The 27,390-nt window shown below is 41.3% G+C and overlaps 1 long non-coding RNA gene across 16 annotated transcripts in view; it reads left to right on the forward strand.

The window, feature by feature from the left end:
- Nucleotides 1-27,390, forward strand: part of LOC128323519 (uncharacterized) — a 440,731-nt gene that overhangs the window by 191,756 nt on the left and 221,585 nt on the right. For 14 of the 16 annotated variants that reach the window (XR_008306315.1, XR_008306324.1, XR_008306320.1 and 11 more), the window contains one exon: nt 12,035-12,152. The exons of the other annotated variants lie outside the window; for them this stretch is intronic. This is a non-coding gene — a long non-coding RNA (uncharacterized LOC128323519). The remainder of the gene's footprint in view (nt 1-12,034; nt 12,153-27,390) is intronic. 16 annotated transcript variants of the gene reach the window in all.

Raw genomic sequence — 27,390 nt, forward strand, 5'->3', positions numbered from 1 at the left:
TTTGAGAATCCCTGGTGTAGACAATACTGAGCTAGATGGACCTATAGTGTGACTCAATATATGGCAGCTTCCTATGTTTCTATGGTTATCTATAGACAGGGCTAGATAGGGCTGGGCTGATAGGTAGCATTTAGAAGTCCAGGACCCCCAAGGTAGCATTCTCAGAAGTGCTACCTCTTCCATGCGCAGGTACAGTGAGGCAGGCAGAGCTGAGGGGTTTCAATGTGTGGATGAGACATTGGTGCTGGGAGGAAGGGTTTAGATTTGTTAGGCACTGGAATACATTTGAGGGAAAGCAAGGCCTGTACAAAAAGCAAAGAACCAAGTGCTGCACTTGAACCAAGATGGAACCAGACTGCTGGCGCTTAAAATCAAAAAAGTTGCAGAGCAGCTTTTAAAATGACGCCTGGGGAACAGCCGATGGGAGCTGGGCATTATCCCGTTTGGCAAAAGCCATCCTTTGAAGTGTGAGGGTGCAAAGGATTCAGATAAAAGAGAAGGGGACAGAGCAGAACCTCATAAAGAGCAGATGGGAGGCTGTGCCAGCAGGTCAAAGAGTCAAAAGAATAGCATACATCAGGTGAGAGGTTCAGCATATAAATGCTTATATGCCAATGCCAGAAGCCTCCGAGCCAAGATGGATGAGCTGGAGTGCTTGGTTGCTAACGCAGAAATAGATATAGTGGGCATAACAGAAACATGGTGGAACAGTGAGAACCAGTGGGACAGTTATCCCTGGATATAAACTCTATAGAAAGGACAGGGAAGGGCACCTTGGAGGAGGGGTAGCACTGTATGTTAAAGAATAGCAATAGCAATAGCAATAGTACTTACATTTATATACCGTTCTATAGCTGGAAGCTCTCTAAGCGGTTTACAATGATTTAGCATATTGCCCCCCAACATTCTGGGTACTCAGAAGAAGGGATAGAATCTAACAAGGTAGAAAACCTAGGTGGACTGGAGTCCTCCACAGAAACCCTGTGAGTGACAATACAAGGCCTGAAAGGGAACGTGCTACTCGGGATGTGCAATTGCCCTCCGGATCAAAACGCTGAGAGTGACTGGGAGTTGCAGCAGGAAATCAGGGAGGCGTCAAGGAGAGGCAGGGATTTAATAATGGGTGACGTCAATAACCCTCACATAGACTGGGTAAATTCACAGTCAGGTAATGACAGAGAGGTCGGATTTCTAGATACGCTGAATGACTGTGCCCTAGAACAGTTGGTCTTGGAACCAACCAAAGAGAAGGCAACCTTGGACTTAATCTTGAGTGGCACCCAGGACCTGGTGCGTGATGTCAGTGTCATCGACCCTTTAGGGAACAGTGACCATAGTGCCATCAAATTCAGCATACATGCGGGGACAGAATCACCAAGGACGTCTAACACGGACATTTTGAATTTCAGAAGAGGAAACTTCTCCAAAATGAGGAGTATGGTGAAAAGAAAGCTGAAAGGGAAAATCAGGAGAGTCACTTCGCTCCAGAGTACATGGAGTTTACTCAAAACCACAATACTAGAAGCCCAGTTAGATTGTATACCCCAAAGGAGGAAAGGTACCACTAAGTCCAGGAGGATGCCAGTATGGCTAACAGGTACCATCAAGGAAGCTATAAAAGGGAAGAAGACTTCTTTCCGAAATTGGAAGGCCTGCCCAAATGAAGAGAACAGAAAGGAACACAAACTCTGGCAAAAGAAATGCAAGGTGACAATAAGGGAGGCAAAAAGAAAGTTTGAGGAACATTTAGCCAAAAGTATCAAGGGGAATAACAAAAACTTCTTTAAATACATCAGAAGCAGGAAACCTGCCAGGGAGGCGGTTGTACCATTAGACAATGAGGGAGTGAAAGGGATTATTAAGGAGGATATGGAGGTTGCAGAGAAGTTCAGTGTGAGTTCTTTGCATCTGTCTTCACGGCAGAGGATACTGAGCATATACCTGTTCCTGAACTAGGCTTTTTAGGGATGGAGGTTAGAGAGCTGAATCAGATAGTAGTGACAAGAGATGATGTTCTAAACTGCCTGGAAAAACTGAAAGCTAACAAATCACCAGGGCTGGATGGCATCCCTCCGAGAGTCCTCAAAGAACTCAAATGTGAAATTGCCGGCCTCCTTGCTAAAATATATAACTTATCCCTGCAATCGGGCTCTGTACCAGAGGACTGGAGATTAGCAAATGTAACACCGATCTTCAAAAAGGGATCTAGGGGCGATCTGGGAAATTACAGGCCGGTTAGCCTAATGTCCATTCCAGGCAAATTGATGGAAAGCATCCTCAAGGATAAAATTGTAAAGCACCTAGAAGAATGGGCCCTGCTGGGAGAGAACTAGCATGGCTTCCACAAAGGTAAATCTTGCCTCATCAAACTTTTGGAGTTCTTTGAGAGTGTCAACAAGTATGTGGATCAAGGTGATCCAGTTGACATAGTCTACCTGGACTTCCAAAAAGCTTTTGACAAAGTTCCTCATCAAAGACTCCTAAGGAAACTTAGCAATCATGGGATAAGGGGACAAGTACATGTGTGGATTGCTAACTGGTTGAAAGATAGGAAACAGAGGATAGGTATAAATGGAGAGTTTTCACAATGGAGGGAAGTAAGAAGTGGGGTCCCCCAGGGATCTGTACTGGGACCGGTGCTTTTTAATTTATTCATAAATGATCTAGAAGCAGGGGTAAGCAGAGAGGTGGCCAAATTTGCAGATGATACATCATCCTCTTGAAGCGCAACAGTGCCTGTTCTGCATGCGGTACATTGCACAATACGTCAGCCATTGTCTTTGTTTTCTTTGGAGCTGAATCTTCTCGCCTCCATAGTTTATTGCCTGATTTCTGGATCTTCTAGGAATGTGGAAACCGAGGTTCATATCCCCACTCAGACACAAATCTTACAGGGTTGCCTTGATTTAATCACTGTTTCTCAGCTGGATGTACCTTGCAGATTTGTTAACTCTTTAAAATGGAAAGGGAGAAACCTGTGTTCACTGCCTTGATCTTCTTGGATGAAGGATGGGATAAAAATGTGATGGTAATAATATGCACTGCTATTCCACTAGAAGAATAAAGTATATTCTGCTTTTCTAAAGAGATTTAAAAAACGTGTTCAATCATTCTGCTCTTTTAAAAGGACATTTTCCTTGAAGTTGATTTCTTAGCACTGATTTCTTAGCACTGATTGGTGTGAGTATGGACTATGTAAGCTGTGGTTGATAGAATTAAGTTTAAAGAAGGAAATGAAGACATGTTGGCTTTACTGTGTAAACACTTATGCTCTTCTTTTCCATAACCAAGTGTAAAACAGCAGTTGGGTAACTCAAGCAAGTGCAGCCTTGGGGCAGTGTTTGATTATCCCCTCCCCGCTATGAGTCTCCCACCACTCTCCTTTGCTTGCTGGGCTCATAGTTTTACCTCTTCTAAATGATGACTTGTGCATAAAGTATAAAGGGGGTTGTTTTTAAAATACAGATGATTGAAAAGGGCTAATATTTTTTGCTTCATGTGCAGTGCAAATGCCTTTTCCTGTTTTGCATCGAAACATCTTTTCTTGTCTTATTATGGGTAATGTTAATGAGCAATGAGGAAACAGCTTCGTAGATATAAAGGACATTACAGAAGTCATGCTGTGAGTTAACTGTAAACTAAATTGTGTTCAAATTGTCAGCCTAGGGGAATGGTCTCCTGCTGTGCTTTCTCCTTTCTCCTTTATCTGTTTTTCAATAAGATTTACAGTTTTGTCTCTGCCAAGAAAATGTACAGCATTGGAAGAAAAACACCAAAATTGTTCCACTAATTGTGACAAAGTAGTGCTTAAAATATTGAAATGGTTTTAACTGCTTTTCGTAGACTCACAGGAGTCTACAAGTTTGGGTTGGGCTTGGTAGGCAGCTGTTGTTTTGGGTTGCTGCTTACCCATGCCCTCTCCTGAGTTTTATGCTGGTGCCATGAGAGGGTTGGTCTCACTTCACATTGGGCTTTGGAGAAGGCCAGAAGGAGCATAAGCCTGTCTTGCGACTTCTGACCAGCCCTTCTCCGTGAGTCCTCTGGTGATATACAGAGACCCCCAAGCTGTGACCATTATAGTTAAGGAAGAATGCAACCCTGCCTAAAACAGGCAGAATTTATGAACTGTCTACAGCTCCTCGTTCTTTTGAATAATGTTCAGTTTCCTAACCTTTCCTCCATGCTGTTGTTCAAGTCAAAACCAATCTCCGCCCCCAAGCTTGTATGGGCTCCACTGTGAAGAAAAGACAGGTACCTGATACAGTATTGTGTCATGTTGTTCCCCTTGCAACTTCTGGCAGAGTGAGTGTGAAAATCTGATCTACCATATGATGTTAATGGAAATGGATAAATGCACACTGTTGCACCACTACCCCAAGCTTATTTGCCCCCCCCCCGAGCTGCTTTTAGGCTGTAAAAAAGACAGTATGCACCTTCAGACGTAACACAGAACTGTGGGTCCATTGGACCCACAGTTCCGCACCCACCTCCCCCTGCTCTCTCATCTGCTTTTGGACATTCAGGATTGCTGCCTTTTTGAGGTCAGCAAGACTGCAGAGAGGCAGGGGAGCTGGCTGTGCGGGCTTCCTTCTTGACAGAAGGATAAGCCTGCACAGCCCATCGGGTCGGAGTGAGGGAGGAGCTTTCGGAGCCAGTGTTTGGATGTAATGCTGGTGCAACAGCACCAGAGAGGTAAGGGTGGTGAAACTCTACTCTGACCAAAGGTTAAGAGTGGAGTTTGGGAAGGGAAACTGTGGGTCCCTTCTCACCCTTAACTCCAGTTTCACCAACTCAGTCGCGTGGCTTAGGAAATCAGAGGTGAAGGGACCTCCACTTTCCTAGCACATCTGAACTCAGCTATTGGGAGATCTGATCACAGTCTCCCATGTTACTTGTAGTTTGTTTGGTGCTTAGACCCACACTGGTTCTGAAAAATCTTGCTATATAAGACTTCAGAATGTAGTAGAGAATGAATGTTCAGCATCTAGGTATGTTGTTTAGTGTTAATGTTTAATTTTGATTCAGTGCATGTAGAGTTCTGTAAACCCATTTATACATTTCTTCATGTTTCAGGAAATCTCCTTTGGTGTTATTTTGGAAGTATCCTGAAGATATACTTATGTGTTCACTGCACCATATTTCGGGGGGAAAGTAATTTTCTTTTATATTTAACGTTTGACTGCCTTTGCCTTCTGTGGAATCTCCTGTCGGTGAAAGGGTCAGGATGTGTCCCTATGCTGATGTATCTCTTGTGAGGGTTTCTTTCCAGACCTCTTGTAATACAGAGAAACTGGCAATTAGTGACCTTCTGCATCAGTAGTTCCTTCTTCTGGGCATTAATCTTGATGTTATGCATCTTGGCATGTGAAAATTTAGAGCATGGCCCTTGACCCCATCACCAGAGTAGTAGTTCCAGCTGCCAAAGAGGCAGGGGCAGAGTAATGGAAAAAAGGCAGCCTACGATCCCCTCTATATGGATGAAAGCAGGTGTTTGTGGCTCTAGTTCTCTCATTTACTGAAGTGGCCAGAATCATGTTGATGCAGGATGAAAATGAAACATAGTCAGACTTATAAAATATGTGGATAGCTATTTAAGAGTGTTTTAAGTGGGGGAGAGGTAGACCAGGAAAAAGGGAATTCCATATGGGGTGTGTGTGTGTGTGTGTGTGTTGTATCTGTGCCCATTTGTGCGGTCAACCCAATTATGCGGTCAACCAAACTCTGCCCAGATGCTGGTATGTGTTTATCAGATGCTTATTTGCTGCAGCTCATGAAGTGTGTGTGTGTGTGTGTGTGTGTGTGTGTGTGTGAATGTGAATGTGAATGAATGAATTGTACATGGACCTAATTAATTCTTTTGGACAAAAGCTATAGACAAAAGTCTTTTGGACTTCCAAGTAACTGGAAATAGGAGCTGACAGGTCAAGGAACACTCACTTCAGTTAATAGTGGGGTTTTTGACATTAATGCTTAATGATTTAGGGAAAGAGACAATCAGTTCTGATGTGCTAAGAAAGCAATGTGTGACTATGTTGAGAATTGTTACCACAGATTAATAGCTCAGTTGAAAACAGTGTTGCAGAAGGGATTTCTTTTAAAAAAAATATTTTGGGCAACTTTTAAGACATCCTTAATAATTCACCCTTTTAGAGCAACATTCAGATGTTTACAGCAAATGTTGGTTATCAGTTCATACAAAATAGAATTTTGCAGTTTTTGTGGTGAAGTTATTTGAGCGTGTTGTGTTACCACCATCTGAAATATCACTTTGCAACTAGAAATGTGCTTGTTCTAAAATAAAGGTGGATATTTCATATCCTATCTGTTTGGCCTGGCCTTGCATGGTTTTAAATTTCTTGTAAATGTTTTTAACTTGCTGTAACCTGGTTTTCCAGGGTTTTAAAAACTATTTTGAATGTTTTAAGTGTTAATTTTTATGGAGTTTTATAGTCTCTCTTTTTAATTGTTAATTGATTTTAATTGTTTTGTCTTGATGTAAACCGCCCTGAGCAATTTTTGGAAGGGCAGTATAGAAATTGAATGAATGAATATTTGTTTGTTTTTTATGTTATGTTACTGATCAGTTGCTGATCAATATGATCAGTAACATATTAGCTACGTTCAGACATAGCACCAAACTATGATTTGGCTTTATGAGCATACGCAGCTTGGAGTGTGAGTCCTCCCTCCTCGGTGCATGAGTGGGAGGAGATATAAGTTTCCATTTCTGGTTTGTGGCAAACCATAGTTGGTCGTTTTAGCTGAACTTTGCAAACTGTAGTTTGTCTACAAACCATGGTTTGGGATCTTTGTTTGCTAGTCAAATGGTGGTCTGCACAAAAAATAGTTTCTTAGGTTTAGAAGAAATGACAAAGCAGAAATGGAAGCTTTACATTATTTCCAATGTAAGTAGTGTTCCTGAAGTGTGGGTGCGCTACTTTAAGTATTTGTGCTCTTGCACTCACCTGTGCTATACTTCAGAATATGTGGGCCACTGGTTCAAGACTGAGTCTACTGCTTCAAGATACTTGGAGAATGAAAAACAGTTAGGTGTCTTTAACATACAGATGATGACCCTTCACATCAGCCTCTGGATGATCTCTTCTGATGTCATGTTATATTTGTTAACCAGTACTACTGGCGTAATGTGCAGCAGTTCCATTAGCACAATAGTTCAGCACTGCCTTTTATACCTAACATATAGTTAAATAAGCATAGAGCAGCAGAAGTGCTTGTGTTTCAGGTGTAGCACTGGGCACCTACGCAGATTGTCTTAACATGATTCCAGTGTGGGGAATTGCTGAACTGCATATAACCTAACCATTTACATAAGCCACAAACTGCTAGATTGTTACAGCAGTGACCTTGTCTGTAGCCTTCGCCTCTTGCTGTGTGTGCAGGATGGAAATTTCTCAACCACAGTGGGAACAAATTTAAGGTTGGACTTTCAGTGTTGCTGCTTAATTTAGGGTCTCGCTTCCACTTTGGATAAGTTGTCTAAATTGCTTACTTATATGTTTGCTGTCTATTTGTCCTAGCCCATGTTTCCTTTTCTAGCACTCTTAATGCTGGAGGTAGTAATTCACCACTTCTCAACCTCTTTGCTTTGGATAAAACCATCGCATGGTTTTACAGGTTTTCCAAGGGAAAGGCTCTGACCTTTTTAACAGAGTAACTTCTGCCTGTTCTGTTCAGATTATATTCAAATAAGATTTTCTTACATTCTTATTTGGACAAGTTAAGAATATTTTATAAAAATAAAACAGCCCTCTTTCTTATGTGGCATGAAGAGCTAGTCTGGTCAGAACTGGGATGTTCTAACCAGTCTGGTTAAAGCTGGGCAGACATGGGTTCGAATGCCCACTCAGCCATGAAACTCCCTGGATGAGCTTGACCTAGTCATGATTTGCCAGCCCAACTTACCTTGCAGGACAATTGTAGTGATATGCTGGGGAAGAGAACTATGTATACTACCTGGGCTCCTTGGAGGACAGGTGGGAAATAAACATAATAAATATATTCTACCTTAAAATAGAAATATGAATTCTATTAATATGAAAATATATTCTACTTTAGGACTTTCCCATGCATTTCCTCTGCAGATTATTGTCTTTTATCGTACAATGCACTCGTAAAAGTCCAGTTATCACCATATAACTGTTTATTGGCATCGTGACAGAAACACTATTTAGTTGCAGGTCGTTTATATCAGTGGATTTCCTGCCAAGTTATATGCCTAAAGGCTGAACAAATTTATGAATGAAAAAAATATTTATTTCATATTTGCATCCCAGGAGCATGCATGAAATCTTTCTGAGTCCATAACAGAGACGTAAGTTTTGGGCGGTATAAAACTATGTTAAATAACTAAATAAAATAAATATAACTGAAGGTTAGAAGTTTTGCCTTCCTGAAAAAGCAATTCAGATTCAATCTGGAACAGTGTCAAAGGCTTCGCCACCCCTGTACAATGTTAATTTGATCTTTCCAGCCCCACCTAAAGTCGTTCTGACAGAGGGCTGCTTTTTACATTCTACTTTCAGCTGGCACACATTAAAGATATAACATGTGCTTGCTTGTGTGAATAAATGCACTTATTGCCCTGTGTTTGAGGAGAGGACACAACTCAATAGCAAAATGCATCCTTTTTGTTCATAAGGTCACAGTTTCAATCCCTGGTATCTCCAGGTGAAGGATCTTGGATAGCAGGGCTGGGAGATACCTCAGCTTGAGGCCTTGGAGAGCTATTGCCAGGCAGAGAAGAGAGTATTGGGCAAGGTGGATTCATGGGCCCTATTCATACATTATATTCAACACTTTTACCATCTCTGTATAGTGTATGCAGGTACAGATGTGTATGCAGGTACAATTATTCAAGTATAGTAGTATCCTTCTTGTCTGTTCTATGCATCTAAGGGGCCTGTACCCAAGTTCACTTTTAAAATGAATGCAGATACAGTCATTCACACAAACACACATACAAGTGTACAAGCATCTGAATGCAGGTGCAGCATAATGTCTGAATCAATATAAGGCAGCTTCTTATGTTCAACATGCTGAATGGAGCCATAACCAATCACTGCAGCCTTTTATAGTGAAACAATTGTGTATGTGTTGCATGCATTACAGGGTGCATGGGATTTTACAATAAATCTTTAACCTGCTCAATGTCACCTGTGAAGCAGGCCTGAGGTTATTTGACATAATGGGATTTATCTTTGCAGTAACAAATCACATGAATGTATTTGGTTTGTGTGTTTGATTTGAATAAAAAATTAGTTTATTGTAGTTTCTCCTTTTTATTGCAGTCTGCTCCTTTGTCATTGTTTGAAGTTAGAAGGGAATTTGTTATCTGTTCTGTTCTAGTAAAAACATACTCAGTAGGAATTAATTTTATCATCATCATCATACAAATAAATTTTTTTCCAGTCTCCATATAGATTTTTTTTTTTAATCAAGCAAGGTATTCAAAGGGCATCCTTTTAATTCTTAATGCATTCTATCGAGACTGATGACAGATTCTTGTAAATTTTCAGACTTGGCACTACTATTTATTGAATTCTTGAAATAAGGGCTTTTAAAATCATGCATCTTTATTTGAGTAAGTGATTCAGTGTAACACTGGAATGAGACCCTCACAGTGTAAATTTAGTTTAATGTCCCCAAATGATTTATAGACTCTCAAACACTATTTCATAGAGCTTGTAAAATTATTTATATATTTGTTTGAACAAAAACAATGCGAGTCATAGTCACTGTTACATAAGGCATCTAAGAAGCATTTGGAAAGGGGGAAAATTGTCCCCTATTCATCACATTCCTTCCAGTTTCCCCATATATCTTCCTACGGGTACTTGCCCTGCATGCTAGTCTGAAGGCATATTTTATTTATTTAATATAACTCTGTAGTAAAAAGTGTGAATGAAGGACCTACATGCTCTTCAAGTTAATGTACTACATCTGTTTAAGGATGTACACAAAAAACATGAAGGTTGAAATGCCAGTGTAAATTTGTCATCCTACATATCCCTCGTCTTTTAGCTTCTTGTGTACTATCTTGCACATATTTGAATTATAGCACATTTTGAATTATCAGGGATCTATATTTTAAATTGGTTGAGGGCCATGAAGGAAGATGAGTTTACACTGGCATCTCAGCCTTCGTGTATTTTTCAAATACATCTTTAAACAAATATTAAATACATTGATTAACATCTTGATTAAAGTTGTGCACATGCATGTACGTGCACACACACACAAGATGTGCTCACACAGTGAAAAACCTTCTACTAATGCAGCTGTGACAATTCTGCAGGGGGGGGCCCTTCCCTCAGAAGTGCCCTGTACCCCAGAAATATGTCCCTGAGGCTTGCATAGCCTTCAGGGACATATTTCTGGGTGGTGCAGGGCACTTTGGGGCAGTAATGTAGTTGCAAAATCAGAAGTTCAGGCGCTCTCCATGAAAGCCCCCATCACCAAGCCCATCCCAACAGCCAGAGAAGCCCGAGAAGTATCGAAACGCTGTCCCTGCACGTCCCCCCTCCACTACACCCCTGCTTTCGGGAGAAGAGGAGATCAGCAACTCTCCATGTGTGAGCACTGGTGCTGCAAAAGTCAGGAAGCCTTCTGCAGCGTGGGTGACTTTTCACACTGTGTGCGTCCAGCTGTAGTCAGGGTCAGCCATTAATGTGTGAAAATGGCCTTTAGAAGAAGTTCCTGAATTGTTGTATCTGATATGTATCATAATTCATTTGACTTCTAAACTACTGAAATGTGAAGTAGTATTTCAAAAGTGGTGGTAACTTGTTATGAAACGTCCCTTTAGGGGCTGACAGTAAAGTGCATTGATTTTGGAGTAAATACAGGTGAAACTGGGAAAATTAGAATATCGTGCAAAAGTCCATTAATTTCAGTAATGCAAATTAAAAGGTGAAACTGATATATGAGACAGACGCATTACATGCAAAGCGAGATAAGTCAAGCCTTAATTTGTTATAATTGTGATGATCATGGCGTACAGCTCATGAAAACCTCAAATCCACAATCCCAGAAAATTAGAATATTACATGGAACCAAGAAGACAAGGATTGAAGAATAGAACAATATCGGACCTCTGAAAAGTATAAGCATGCATATGTATTCAGTACTTGGTTTGGGCCCCTTTTGCAGCAATTAGTGCCTCAAGGCAGCGTGGCATGGATACTATCAGCGTGTGGCACTGATGAGGCATTATGGAAGACCAGGTTGCTTCATTAGCGGCCTTCAGCTCTTCTGCATTGTTTGGTCTCATGTCTCTCATCCTTCTCTTGGCAATGCCCCATAGATTCTCTATAGGGTCAGGTCAGGCGAGTTTGCTGGCACAGTACACTGTATACTTTTCAGAGGTCCGATATTGTTCTATTCTACAATCCTTGTCTTCTTGGTTCCATGTAATATTCTAATATGTAATATTCTAATTTTCTGGGATTGTGGATTTGGGGTTTTCATGAGCTGTATGCCATGATCATCACAATTATAACAAATTAAGGCTTGACTTATCTCGCTTTGAATGTAATGCGTCTGTCTCATATATCAGTTTCACCTTTTAATTTGCATTACTGAAATTAATGGACTTTTGCACGATATTCTAATTTTCCGAGTTTCACCTGTATGTCACTGGCTTAAGGTATGGTCTGTTTTAATGCTTTTTTCTCCCTATTTTCTAGAGCTACCCCTACACACACACACACACACACACACACACTTTGCTGCCTCATTCATAGACTGCAGGTTGGAGAGGGCTTTTCAACATATTTGGAGGGCAAAAGTGGAAGGTGAAGCTTCCTGGTGGCAGTAGAGTTCCTTTCTCCCACGATCTTTGAGCTGGCAGCTTTAATTCCCACCCCCTCAGAATTATGCTGTTTGCTGAGGTGGCATCCTCCTGAGAGGTATTCTTGGGGGCTGCTGCAAGATAACATTTGGCCCTTCCTTCCTTCGTCTTGGTATTCAACAACTCTAAACTTTTTCTATAGCACATATATCCTCTCTTTCTCAGGTATGACTCATGTCAGAACAGTGAACAATGATTTACGTTTGAGAGAGTCCGTAATTAAGGGATTTACATGTGGAACTGTGAGCTGAAGTTCCTTCCTGTTGCAGAGCAGATACCTGGGGTGAGTAATGGGATCCTATATAATACCACAAGTCTTCCTTTCAGAGACCTTCATTTAAAAACAGAAAAATATTACCTAGATGTTTTCAGTCTGGAATAGAAACCCATGGGGATATTGCAGATCCACCCTTTAATTAGACATGCCAAGCTTCCTACATTTCTCTTCCTGTTTCAGTATCCCGAAGAAAGAGAGTTTCCACAAGAAGAAGCATCTGTAAATCACATCCACTTTTTAGCTATCTCAACGTTCGTCAGTAGTGAGCTTTCAATGACTTTGTGTCAAGCAGTCATAACCATTTGGCAACTGTCTTATACTAGAACATCTAAGTAAAAAATGTATTCATTGCAGAAGTGCCAGTGAGTCTGGACTCTGCCATGTGTCTGAGCCTGAACTGAATAGTTTTTTTCCTTGATTCACATATGTTACAATAACATTGCGTATGGAATCCTTCTCTGGAAATGGTGCTATTTTCAGAGAAGGCCTCCTTATATTCATGTCTTCTTTCCCATCTGCTTCCACAGAACTAAGAAATTCGTTGTTGTTATTTGGTATTAGGGTGCTTAAAGCTCCTTCCCTCCACAGTTTTCCTGGATTTAGCCATTCTAATATAGGCTGCCCTAGTTGTGGAATGGCACTTTCCCTCTTTTGGTTGTTCTTTTGGTTTACATCTTCTTCTACCATTATCGTTGCAGCACTTATAGGAACATAGGAAGCTGCCATAAACCGAGTCAGACCATAGGTCCATCTAGCTCAGTATTGTCTACACAGACTGGCAGTGGCTTCTCCAAGGTGGCAGGCAGGAATCTCTCTCAACCCTATCTTGGAGAAGCCAGGGAGGGAACTTGAAACCTAAATGCTCTTCTCAGAGTGGCTCCATCCCCTGAGGGGAATATCTTACAGTGCTCACACTTCTAGTCTCCCATTCAAATGCAACCAGGGTATACCCTGTTTAGCTAAAGGGACAAGTCATGCTTGCTACCACAAGACCAGCTCTTCTGTGAGGCTTGATTATTTAAAAATGCTTCTTTACCATCCTTGAAATCTTGCAGGAACCTGTGCATGAGAAGTGCTTTTTCTGACATTTTTACTTCAAAGATTTTTTGTAATGATTTACAACAGAGCACTACTATGAAGTCGGTGTGCCTACAGTTCCTTGGCTTACTAGGGACAATAGCTACTTCTCCTGTCAAACTGACAAGGTGACGAGTAAGCCTTGCCAGTTTCATTGCAACTAGATTTAAAAAAAAAAGAATTGTCATGTGAACCAATGCTTATGTACGTACAGGCCACTTGGCTGGCTGCAGATGATTGCTCCTTTGCTTGGTTACAGCTGCTGAATCTGTATGTCCAGCTGGGCAGCAGAAGGAGCAGAGACTGGAGGAGATAGCAGCAGGTCCAGAAGGATATGCATTTATATGCTGCTTTTTAACATATAGCTTTGAAAGAGGTTTTCATAGCAAAAAGATAAGAAAACGGTTCATGGATGGTTCCCTGTCCCAAAGAGGCACACAATCTCAAAAGAAACACACTGGCAACAGCGCACTCAAGGGATGCTATGCTGCATGGAATAGGGGCAGTTGGTGGTCTGCCAAATAGACAACAACCACTGTAAAAGATGCCTGTATACAACCAGATTTACATTTAATTTTTAAATTTTTCATTTATGCTTCTAATTTTAACCGGTGGTCATCTTGTATTGCACTGTGTAAACAATCACCGTTCACTAACAAAATATTGTCTGTCTCGTAAAATCAGTGGATGGCGCACCCCCTTGTGTTGCATTTCCAAACCAACCTATACAAGTTCAGGCTCTTAAGTACCCTCACTTAAAAAAAACAAAAACATCCCCTGCAGTGACGTATGAAAGCATAGTGTAAGGAGTAAGTCTTCATGTTGCGATGACGAATATTTATATACCACTTTTCCAACAAAAGTTCCCAAAGCGGTTTACATAGATCAGGGGGTGCACAACTCAAATGTCCTATCAGTCCAGAAACAACCATGACAATGTCTGTAGAGAGGGGGAGATTCAATTTCCAGCACATTGATTATGGCAGTAAAATTAATTATAAAGATAAATATTAAAGCAATTGCTAGTTAGTTGTGGGTCCTTCCCTACCCCCAGGGGACCACAATTTTAACCAAGGATAGTGGACAGAAAACAAGTCCTATCCTTGCTCAGTCAGTGGGCACCTGACCGTTCCAGTCCACACAAATGCCACATTTGGGGGGCTTCTGCTGATGCTGGCTACCTGGGCCATCAAAAATGTCTCCGTGGGCCGGATCTGGCCCCTGGGCCTTAAGTTGTGCTGGGCTGCCATAGGTATAAATAAATAAATAAAATGGCTCCCTGACCCCAAAGGGCTCGCAATCTAAAAAACAAACATAAGGCAGACACTAGCAACAGCCCCTGGAGGAATGCTTCACTGGGGATGGATAGGGCTAGTTGCTCTCCCCCTGATAAATAAAGATAATCACTATTTTTGAAAGGTGCCTCTAGGCTCATTCAGCAGGGGTTCAGATCTGTTGGTGCTTAGGAAGAAAACTGAGGTGCATTGTTCATTGTCTAGTCAAAGTTAAAGACTTTTTGAGGGATTTCTGAGGTTGTTTCACAGGCAAAATTAGATGAAATTTGATATACGATTCTCCAATTTCACCTCATTTTTGAATTACTATTGTTAACAGAAGAAAAATGTATCAATTTTCTTTGATGGTAAATGGCAAACAGGATACAGATGATTTGTGCATCCAAATGCACATTCCATTTAAGCAACAGTGGAGATAAAAGCATCCAGACTCAGATGCATATTCAAACAAGTGTTTGGATGGGTATCGGAAGAGAAAAGGGGAATCTAGATGAGATGATGTGTACTAATCCTTGGGGGGGGGGAATCCTTGGAGGGAATGTTCTATTTTATTCACTTTAAGTGATAATTTTTTACTCACTTCACGTGCAAAAAGAGAAAACCATACAAATGATGGGACAAAAGCTGCAACAAAATCAAGTAGTGTATGTGCCAGTTCAGAAATTGCATGGAGAATTAAGAGTTGGAGGGGAATGTGGTCAGAGCCATCACTGTGAACAATGACAAATTGGAATGGGGGAAATCCATCCATGACTTCATTGGTACCCGACTTGTCTATCAGCTTCAGCAGCAATAAATATAGCAGAGATTATAAAGCAGATTTAGATTTAAGTTACTACAGGTAGATGAGGATGTGATTGGCAGCTAAAGGGATAAAGGCAGGAAAGCATATGGATGAACTTGCAGCCAAAGGGAAGGCTGAGGAGGGTGGAAATGACAGGGAAAGCTGCATGCAGCTGGTGGAATTTCCCCTTGCCGGGAGCTTTTAAAGGTTCCCCAGCTCCTCAGGGTCTGGATGTGGCATCCCAAGCTTTTTAAATGACTTTCACGATGATAAAAATGTTAAAGTGATTTAATGCACCAAACTTTAAATAGATTAATCCCATTTAGTGTTTTAGTTGTTTTGAATTGATTTATGATACCCCGCCACCCTGTATCACTACAAAGTTTCTGGAAATGGGCCTGGAAGGTTACAAAAGCTTTGGTTAGAGAGGTTATTGTGGGCATAGTCAGCAGCTAGAAAGTATTTACCTGGGTCTGTGTGTGGGAGAGAAGGTGATCAAATAATTATAAACCAGTAGCTTGAACGTGGCAGGGAGTAGAAAGCTCTGAAAAGGTTGTGGAAATAGGGAAGGCTGCTATGCCACAGCTATGCAGTGAACTAGTTATAGAGACTGATGACAAAAGTAGGCGGCAAACACACATAATAATGGTTTAATATCTGAAAATGGGATTCATTTTTCTTTGTATAAACCTTTGTCATTTAGGGACACTATTGCAGCACCAAAACCAGCTTTGCTTTTAGTAGATTTGGCTACTCGCCAAGATATGAAACCTCCACATTTGGAGGGTATAAGCTACTGAAGTTACTGGGGAGTTATAGTGGGGCTTTCATCATCCGTAGTGTGCTTGTCAGCTTTCTGGAGACACTGTCTTATGTACTTGTGTGCAGTGGGCCTTGTATTTCCTTATCTAAACATCAAGATCATTTGCATGTGGATTGGATGACTCTGTCACTTGCTGAACTGCTATCCTTTTAGGTTCCGTTTTGGGTTTCCTGGGTTTTTCCTCCCTTAAAACACATACAGTCTTAATTCCACTGAGTCTGTGAAGATGCTGATCCAGCATCATTTGAGACCATCTGATTAAGTGATAAATATCACTATTTACTTTCATGTCTAGTTTGGCCCTTCAGTGCTCTTGTCACCGTGAATCAACTTTCCTTCCATTTTACCTTTCATCTCCTCTGATACCTGGTGGTGCTGGGAGATGCTTTTCCTAGCAGACCTTGCGAAAGCCACCTAAAGATGCAGAGACCCACTCATAACCTCTCAACTTTATTATTCACAGCTGAATTTGTTTCTCTTCCTTGGGATCCTTCCATTCTCCTTCATAACAAACAGGGTAAGGCCAGGAATATTGAGGGTAAGCACCTGCAAAATTTCAATCTATTGGGAAGCAATGTTGCCACTTGCTCCATGAACGTTGCTTGAACAACTGATAGAATTTACCATTAACTACTACACTGTTTTTATACAAACCTGAAATTTAGCATACTAAAACAAATCTGGGGAGGGGAAGGAGTTTAAAACACTCTGAACAAGTTTGGTTTTTATTTTTGTTGCGTCCCCCTGCAAAATCCAGTTCTCTATGTCATCTCTTGCTGTATTTAATAGAACTTCATGGACACTTTGCAGGAGCTTTGAAAGGCTCTGAAGACTTGGTGTGAGCAGTAAGGCACTCTTAAACTCAACAGTTGTAGCAGGAGATACACAACTTGTAAGACTCATGCCTCATCAAGTGCAGTGCCTGAAGCATGGGTAATTAACACACGTGTAGTGACAGGATTACACACATGATTTTTTTTATTGGAAATTATTCTGATTTAGTAATTTGATGGGCACTTGGCTCAGACTTAATTTGTGCAGTCAGCAAAATATAGGTCATAAAATCGGAGAAATGTGTTTGATTCACCAATAGAACTCTTAGCTCAGTTCTATGGGGAGTTTTCCTAACCTCATGAATTACTTGCACTCAGGGCTTATCTACCTAACCATGCACTTATCATGCTCACCTAACATTTTAGGTCAGTGGATTGTGCAGCTGGGAACCGGCTGTTGCTCTTGAGTTATTGTGTGTTAAAATAATCCTGGATTAAAGAGCAGTCAAATTAAATTACTGAGTTTTGCAATGTTAAAAATGTGCATGGGCAGAAATAATACATTAACTGTAGCATGAGTGGGAATGCCACGTCTTTATCAGTCTTTATCAGTCCTATCTGTCCCTGACCACCATTTGTTCTGGTTTGATGCTTCAGCCTAGTCTGCTCTTAATCCACGCTTTTCTTTTCTTGGTCTACCCGCTTGACCCCAAATTGCATTTCCCCCCTGACATCATAGGTGTGAGCAATAGCATGATTCTTGTCACAATTTACTTCATTAGAACGGTCAGATGTGATGCCCAGCAGGCAAGCAAGCCCTCCCATGAGCCTGGAAAGAGAGTCCATTTTCCCTGGAAAGCACAGCTGCAGGTGATATTTGGATCTGTTACTATCTAGAACTCTAGGATGTGGAGGTCCCTATGCTTACTGATGTGTTCAGTGCATAGTCTGGATAAAAAAATTACAAAATGAAATAAAATACAATTTAGGCACAGATATGGCAATTAAACAAAGATGGACATTAACGGTGTGATGAGTACAAAACTTACTTCAATTTCAGTAAAATGTTTTATTGCTAGAATTAAATGAGTACAATTGCTTGCATATGGGTAAAAACAGCTCCAATTCCTAATTTTCTGAAAAGAAAAAAAAGAAAGCAAAACTCCATAAAGGAGAGAGAAGTCTTTGGATACCCAGCCAAAGTTGCCTAGGTTCTCTGGCTCATTTATCTTCCTTTGTGTCATTGTCTCCAGTCCCCACCCCCTGTCCCTGCCCAATCTGTTTCTGCTCTGATTTAGATATTGCGTGGGGAAGTTGAAGGCAGGTCACAACATTGGTTTGAGAGGGAAGACTTCATGAAAGCTGTTTTGAAAACAGCTGAGTCTTACCAAAATAGAAAAGTTGAAATTTTGAAAATGAGTAGTTTTGAAAACAGGTCACCACTTTCTTCCTTTGAGTCACTAAATTCAGCGTTTGGATGTCCTGATTGCTTCTAAAAATAATGCCCAGTTTCCAGCTACTGTTACAGCATGGCATACTCAGTGACTGAGGATAGTTTCCTCAGCTTTGTAAAATGTGTCTCTTACATTCTAGAGCAGAGTTTATTAATCCTGGGTCCCCCGATGTTGTTGGACTACAACTCCCATCATCCCCAGCCATGGCCTTTGTGGCTGGGGGTGATGGGAATTGTAGTCCAATATAATCTGAGGACCCAAGATTAAGAAACCCTGTTCAAGAGAATGAATGAATAAATTTATTGATTAGTCAGCTGACCAATTCAAAACGATTTGAAAAACCCATAAAAAGAAAATGACATAATTTACATACAACCATAAAAACAACAAAAAAGGATAAAAATCACAAAAAGGAATAACACTTTTAACTGTATTTTAATATTCCAATTTAATATCCTCCCCTCATTTCATGATCTCCACATTCTAGAGCAGACTGAATACTATATAATGAAAGCATTGCGGATTGCTGAAATTCAATGAGATGGGGGTTATGAAGTGAATTTTGTGCCATTATTGTCAGATACATTTTTATATGTGCTTGGTTGCATATGTGATTTTAAGAAAACTTCACACCGGCAGCACAATTACTTTTAAAGATGGGTTGTGTGTAAAGGTTAGTCTGCATGTTCTGGCTGCCAGACAGATACTTATTTAAATCAGTGTTGTCATCACATGGGTGCTTTCCAGATTACACGCAGCAATAGCGGTAAAATGCTTTGGCTTGGCAGGATTGTATTGAAAACAATCGCCAGAATCTCAGTCTCTTACAAGAGGAAAATACAGCTATTTTTCTGCAACGGATTTGTAACATTCTAGCATTATAACGCAAAGATAAAATCCAAAATAAGGTACCAGAAATGTGCACAGCAACTTGCTGTCAGCGCATGGATTGCGGTGTCACAGCACAGGAAGTACGGAAGCACACTTAGCAAGTCCGTAGTGATTCTGTTGTAGGGTTTAATCTGGAAAGTGTCCTGGTTAGCTGCTGGTGGTGGAGCTGGTTTGCACACAAGATGGACATTTTCACCATGTCCATTCAGAGGACTGGCAGTCATTTTCAACCTTATAGTAGGGTGCATGCCATTGTGTGAGTTTTCTGTAGTGTCCTGATATGTAGTTAAATAAACTTTACTACTTCCGTGACATACTTGGATAATGTAGGTTTAGGCATGTGGTAAGACTGTCTTTGTGATGTGGCAGGACCCACATATGACTAGTTTCTTAGAGTCTATGTGTAAGTTTACCGATGGTACCCGTGTAAAATGTGACCATCGGTAGCCATGGCTGAAAAGTGGTGCTATTCCACATGAAAAGCTCTGCTTGTGATGACTGCCGCCATGCAGAGCAATCTGAAGTGACCTCCCTTTGACTGCTGTGATGTATAGACCAGTCCTGAGATGCCTGTGTTAAGGTTTAAGATCTCTTGTACTTATGAGACTGCAGTGTGTTTATGGCAGTATGCTTGTATTAAGTCCCTTTTTCCTGTCATTCTCCCTATGACCTCTGGTGAGCAGCTGATAACAGCATCATCTTGAATGTTGCCAGCAACTTTTCCTGTCCCCTCCCCCTTCCAAATGTAATATACTGCATCTTCAAAGGCTGTAAAAAGAGATTTTGGCTTGCTGTGCTTGCCGTCTGCTATTCCTGCCTTCTTTTTTTTTTTTTTGGATGAGTGAGACATTGTTCTCCCTTTACACCCCTCAAAGTAAAGTGTCTGTTGACATAGTCTGTGCTTCAGTCATCTGTATTATACAACACTCTGCAAAGCCTTCCGGGCAATCCAGTGGCCCTGAAAGCAGCTTCTCACACACACTGAGAGACAAGCCTAACCAGACACCAGCAGTTCATATATCTTTATTTACAGAGATCTGTGCAATGATAATGTCAGACCTTATAGAAAACTAAGGCTGCTTATTTAGAGTTGCGGGTGAGGTGCAGGAGGAGGGCCTCCCAGCTGCTGTTTTACCTGCCACGATATGTTAGTGGTAATCTCTCTCTTTTTTTTTAAAAGAGTGAGCACTGAAGCAGAACAATCTAGTGTAGAGCTCCAGGCATAATGACTCCACTAGTGCTTTCATCCTGGGGAGGGGCAGAATCAATATAGTCCAAATGTGCAGCCTCTGGGCATTTCTTATACTTAACAGGTATTTAAGACAGGCAAGGATGTCACCGGGCTGTGATTATTACTCCCTCTTATAGCAAACTCTGGTGATTGAGTGCTCTATTGGTCCAAAAGTGAAACAGGGCCACCCAAAAATCATGGTAGTGGTTTTTACATGCTTGGAGGGTTCTCTAGGTGCAGAGAAATTTATATATTTGCAAAGTTTATATATTCCGTCCAAATGGTCTTCCTGAAATGCTCTTTCCGGACCTACAGAATGTTGAGAGCTCTTGAGCTAGAGCAGGGCTACTCAACTGCAGCCCTACACCTGTTTTCGGACTACATCTGCCAGTATCCCCAGCCACAATGGCCCATAGTCAGGGATCATGGGAGTTGTCGGCCAACATCTGCAGGAGGGTCAAAGTTGAATAGCCCTGAGCTAGAGTGTAAGTTTTTTTTTTTTTTTTTTTAAAGGAAACCAGAAGAAAGCAGAATGGTCCAATAACTAGCCTGGCTGGGCGGGGTCAGTCCGGGGTCTGAGAACTCCATGCCAGCAGAGCTGCTGAAGTTCAGCTGGGTGCTTTACAGATTGCCTGCTATAACAGTGGTAAAATGCTTCGGCTTGGCAGATCGCATTGAAAATGTAAATAAAGGGAATTATTCTGCAATGTTATCCAACAATGGGAAAATACAGCTTTCTAAAAAAATGAGACTATAACGCAGCAATAAAACCCGAAAGAAGGCACTGGAAATGTGAACAGCCCCTTGCTGGCAGTGCAGCACACTTGGCGACACTGTTGTAGCGGGTAATCTGGAAAGCGCTCTGGCTGCAAAACTGGGCAGCAGTATGTAGATTCCCAGCCTTAAAATTGCTCAATACAGCTATTTCCAGCCTCCTTTGTAGAGATGATTCAAAAGGAAGGGAATAATAGGCAATTTCCAGATCTCCCTCTCCCCCCACCCTGCTGATAACAGACTGACTTGCTGGCAAAGGGGAAGGCCCCAAGGCACTGGGCAAGAAAAAATGTGTTCTTTTACTCCACACTCCCTACAAAGTCTGAACATCACAAGGGCTGGCTGTAGCCCTGAATACTAGCACTCCTCTTAGGGTCTGGGAATGCAAGGACAGCTAGGGATGTGCGCGGAACCGGTGGCTGTTTGTTTGTTTGTTTGTTTGATTTCTATACCGCCCTTCCAAAAATGGCTCAGGGTGGTTTACACAGAGAAATAATAAATAAATAAGATGGATCCCTGTCCCCAAAGGGCTCACAGTCTAAAAAGAAACACAAGATAGACACCAGCAACAGTCACTTGGAGGTACTGTGCTGGGGGTGGATAGGGCCAGTTACTCTCTCCCTGCTAAATAAAAAGGATTGAAGATGGGATAGCATTAAGGAAAAGGGAGGGTGCTCTTACCCCCACCACCATGTTCCCCCCACCAATGCTGTGTTAAAAAACAGTCCCGAGGGGCAGCAGCGTACTGGAAATATACATTGGCCCGGAAATACCCGGTGTGCGCATGCGCAAGGCATGTGCACTTGCACTGGGTACTTCCAGGGTTACTTCCGGTCTGACGTGCACTGGGATGGAGGTACGCTGCCGCCCTGTGGGGCAGTTTTTTAACATAGCGCCAGTGGGGTAAACGTGGCGGGGGAGAGGATAAGAGCACTCTCCCTGGTCCTTAAACCTTAAATTCCAGAACAGTTCCATATCACAATAAATTCAGAGACTTTTCAAGGTTTTCCCCATCCTCCTGCTAAGGGTCAAAGAGTAAGCACTCTCACTTTCATTAGTCTTGTAGTGGCATAAAGAAGCATTGAATTACTTTGCCTTTTTACTGCTTTTGTTTTATTTGTTTATGGAGACCTGTGCAGCCAAAATAGTTTTGTACATCTAGCTGAACATCTCCGCTCTATGGCTCATTTAAAATCTAGTGGCACTTTAGGGACTTGATATGCTACCAACATTGGTTCCTAATTCTGGGAAAAGGATAAAGCTGCTTTTGGATTAAGGCTTCATTCCTGCTCAGGCTTAAATTAATTTATACCCATGTTCGGAGGAGGGATCTCAATGTACAATTCACAGAACTGTATAATATGTAGTAAAGTCAAACTGGAAGAACACTTTTTTTTACTTCCTGAGTGCTCTAATGTGTAACGATTACAACTCTTTCAAAAATATGTATATCCTGCCTTTTCAACGAGCGGAAGGTGGCTCACACATCTCCATATTTATTTGAAGCACCTCAAAAAATCTTATAATCCAAGCATAACAATAAAAAACAAAACCACACAACTAAAACTATCCAAAAATACAGTGGGAAATAAAACAATCCAGTAGAAACGGTTTGCTTTTTAAATATATATTTGAAGTAAATGATGGTAGATTTCAATACAGTAGCAATAAAATGCATACACTGCATTAACATGTCTGGTTGAATACAAATGTCTTTTCCTGGCACAGAAAGCCCATAAGCATGAGTTCCAGGTATATAAAATGCAGGATGGGGGAAGATATTCCATAGATAAGGTACCACCACAGAGGTAGCTTGTTCAGTGGTCATCACCTGCCCGACCCCAGCAGTTGGGGAAACCCAGAGATGGGCTCACCAGATGATCATAAAGCACTGGTGGGATTGTACAGGATGGCTCGGATGGTCTTTTTGGACATTTTCCTTCCGAACACACTGAAGTAATCACAACAGCAATTCAGCATGCTTCATTCCACAGGACAAAAAATTATCTTGGGGCCGATTCAGATATTCCAAGTGAGTTTCGATTTTAAAAACCCTGTTCACTTGGTGAATAAACCATAATGTTTGTGAACAACTTACTTCATCGTTTGGGACTCTGTTCTGATTTAGTTCACATATTACTTCTATTTGGCAGGAAAAAACAATGCCCCAAATGTCTGTTCTTAGAATGTTACTGAGGTTGAAACCCCCAAGCTCACTTAAAAATAAGTGCCCTTGAAATCAATGGGACATTTTCCAAATACACCTGTTTAGAACTGTGGTGTCAGGAATCAACAGAAATTGACTGGAATGTAAAACTGATGATCAGTAGCCTTATATCACGTATTGTTCTTTCCCAGATGTTTAGCTGCCCTGGTACAAGCTTCAAATACATTAAGTTAATTCTTGCTGACTCATCCTACAGGCTTCCAACACTGTATGTTTTGTAACAGGAGGAGACAGCTGTAAACCTGACTTTGCCAAAATGGCTAAGGTTCCAGTAACCCAAATTGTTAGGTAGGCTTAAGATGATGTTGCTGTAAAAATGCTGCTTTCCCCCCTTTAAATTGCAAGGAATATCACATGAGAACCAAGATGGCTCAGGGAACATCTAACTTGTTTTCCAAATATCTGTCATCTCCTATGTTCCTTAGGAAGCTGCTTAATGGCTAGTTGTTATGGTAAGTGAGATTGGATAAAAGCAGCCTTGCTGAGGGCTTGCATCATATACCACACATATATGTTAAAGGAGAAAATCTGTTATTTGTGTGTATGGGCAGAGGAGGAAGAAGTATACTGTACAGGTGAAACCGGAAAATTAGAATATCATGCAAAAGTCCATTAATTTCAGTAATGCAAATTAAAAGGTGAAACTGATATATGAGACAGACGCATTACATGCAAAGCGAGATAAGTCACGCCTTAATTTGTTATAATTGTGATGATCATGGCGTACAGCTCATGAAAACCCCAAATCCACAATCTCAGAAAATTAGAATATTACATGGAACCAAGAAGACAAGGATTGAAGAATAGAACAATGTCGGACCTCTGAAAAGTATACAGTGTACTGTGCTTGATTGGCCAGCAAACTCGCTTGACCTGACCCCGTAGAGAATCTATGGGGCATTGCCGAGAGAAGGATGAAAGACATGAGACCAAACAATGCAGAAGAGCTGAAGGCCGCTAATGAAGCATCCTGGTCTTCCATAACACCTCATCAGTGCCACAGGCTGATAGCATCCATGCCACGCCGCACTGAGGCAGTAATTGCTGCAAAAGGGGCCCAAACGAAGTACTGAATACATATGCATGGTTATACTTTTCAGAGGTCCGATATTGTTCTATTCTTCAATCCTTGTCTTCTTGGTTCCATGTAATATTCTAATTTTTTGGGATTGTGGATTTGGGGTTTTCATGAGCTGTACGCCATGATAATCACAATTATAACAAATTAAGGCTTGACTTATCTCGCTTTGCATGTAATGCGTCTGTCTCATATATCAGTTTCACCTTTTAATTTGCATTACTGAAATTAATGGACTTTTGCACGATATTCTAATTTTCCGAGTTTCACCTGTATGTGTTGGACTTGCTGCTTTTTAACTCAGTTTGGGCCAAACACTTGTTGTGCTGGCATACCTTTGGCATTCACATATTTGTGGGGGGGATTTGAGGGAAAGGGTACACAAATAGAGCAAGGAAGGAATGCACAGGATCAAATGCTGGCACTCTTCATATAAACTGATTGCCTTAATAATAACATGGATTCAACTATGGAAAGAAGGAGATATTGTAGATGTGAAGGGCCCTAGTTCTACCACTGTAGACATTAAGCTCAAATATCGGCTATATATTAACTCTAATTTTTCCTGAAAATGTGGGATGTCTCCAGTCCATTCTCCATACTGAACGTTTGAAGCTGTCTTTTATTGAGTTAGACTGTTGGTCCATCTAGCTCAGTACAGTCTACACTGAGAGAGACTATCCAGATATCTCAGGCAGGTATTTCCCAGTCCCTACCTGAAGATGCCAGGGATTTATTTATTTAAATATATTTATTTAAATACATTTTTAGTACAAGGACTAAGTGGCTTACAAGAAAAGAGGTATAGACAATATATTAAGCAATATCACAGTAATTAAAATAACATAATTACAGTAAAATTGCATTGTCATGAGTCTCATGCCTTCTAGAATAAACATGTTTTCAGTTTCCAGAAACAATTTTACATCATAAGTAGAAAACTAATTCAGATATTTAAGCCGTATTTAAACATATGTACAGTCTGTGTGTCACCTTAAGTGGCACAGCGGGGAAATGCTTGACTAACAAGCAGAAGGCTGCCGGTTCAAATCCTCACTTGAAACACCTATATTGGGCAGCAGTGATATAGGAAGATGCTGAAAGGCATCATCTCATACTGCACGGGAGGAGGCAATGGCAAACCCCTCCTGTATTCTACCAAAGAAAACCGTGGGGCTCTGTGGACGCCAGGAGTCGAAATCGCCATGACACACACTTTACCTTTACAGTCTGTGCAGTTATTCACACACTATATTCAAAGGATATATAATAATACACTTCCTATTTGTGGTCTGCACATGAGAAGGGCTCTACTTAGGTTCACTTTTTAAAAAATGAATGGATAAACAATCATTCACCAAAAACATGAACATGTATTCAGACACCTCTACGCACTTACAATGTAATGTCTGAATAGGGGTTTTTTTCTTTCTCCTAAAGAGGGTGCCACATGGATGTGCCTCTGGTACGCATCTACTGGATTTCTGTCAGTGGCAGGGCAGAGAGCAGAGCCTTTGCGGCCGATCTTAAGACCCAGGCAGATTCATATGGAAGAAGATAGTCCCGGATTGTTTCAGGCCAGCATCTTGATTTGAGCCTGGAAACTTATTGGTAACCAGTATAGCTGAGCCAAAAGAGATGTTGCATGCTCCAGTTGCCCTGCCTCCTCCCTGTCAACCTTTAAGACTTTATTGAAGACATTTCTTTTCTGCCAGGCATTGCCCTTTAAAATCTTTATTTATATAGATATAGCTATAGTTATAGATATAGATATAGATATAGATATATGATGTTCTTGCTTAGTACACTGCCCTGAGTCTGTGGATTGGGTGGTATATTAAATCTTTTAATAAATAAAATAAATGAATAAATCTGGTAGTGGCATTCTGTACCAATTGCTGCTCTGAACTCTCTTCAAGAGCAGTCATGTGTAGAGTGCATTACGGTAGTTCCACTGGTTGTAACCAATGCATAGATGACTGAGGCCAGGATGGCACTCTCCAGATAGGACAATACCAGCTGAAACTGGTAAAAGGTGCTCCTAGCCACAGCAGCACTTGCTTGAGCATGCAGGAACAATGCCAGGTCAGTGAGCAGTCCTGGACTATGTACCAGATGCTTCAGGGGAGTCTTGCCCCATCCGAGACGGGTCTAATGTATATGTCCAGCAAGACAGAATCTTCCACAGATAGCACTGCCATCTTACCTAGAATTGTCTCCAAACACTGGTTCAGGATTCCAGCTGCCTTCCTGGGACTAGTTTGGTAACAAGCAGTAGAGCTAGTTGTTCCTGTTAGTGACAAAGCAATTTTAACCTATGGATTACCTTTCCTGGCAGTTTCATGTAGGTATTAAGGGGCATGAGAAACAGAATGGATCCCTGTGGAACCCCATAGACCAATGGCCAAGGGGGTGAGGGGTTGTACTCCAGCACCACCAGCTGAGAGTGCCCCCAAGGAGGGCCTGGAATAGTCATAGCACAGTGCTTCATAGTTCCATCCCTGCAAATCATCCCAGAAGGATATGATGATTGGTGGACTGCTGAGGAATCCAAGAGAACCACTGTGAGAAGTCCAGAAGACCCAATAGATAGGGTTGCCTATTCTGGCTTTCAAAATCCAGGTACCTAATTTGCATATTATGTAAATTGGCTGGAAAATAATTTCTGAGCAGCATAGTAACTACACATTTTGCTCCATAACTCTGCTTCTGTAAGGGCTAGAGCTTAGGTTTTTTGTTTTAAATGAAAGCTGAAATCTGGGAGAATCTGGGTGGGCTAAGCAAACTGAGTGAGATGATTAAAATCTGGGTGAAACCCAGAATTTTTGGGGACATGG

This window comes from Hemicordylus capensis, chromosome 4 (assembly GCF_027244095.1).
Source record: "Hemicordylus capensis ecotype Gifberg chromosome 4, rHemCap1.1.pri, whole genome shotgun sequence".
Classification (NCBI taxonomy): domain Eukaryota; kingdom Metazoa; phylum Chordata; class Lepidosauria; order Squamata; family Cordylidae; genus Hemicordylus; species Hemicordylus capensis.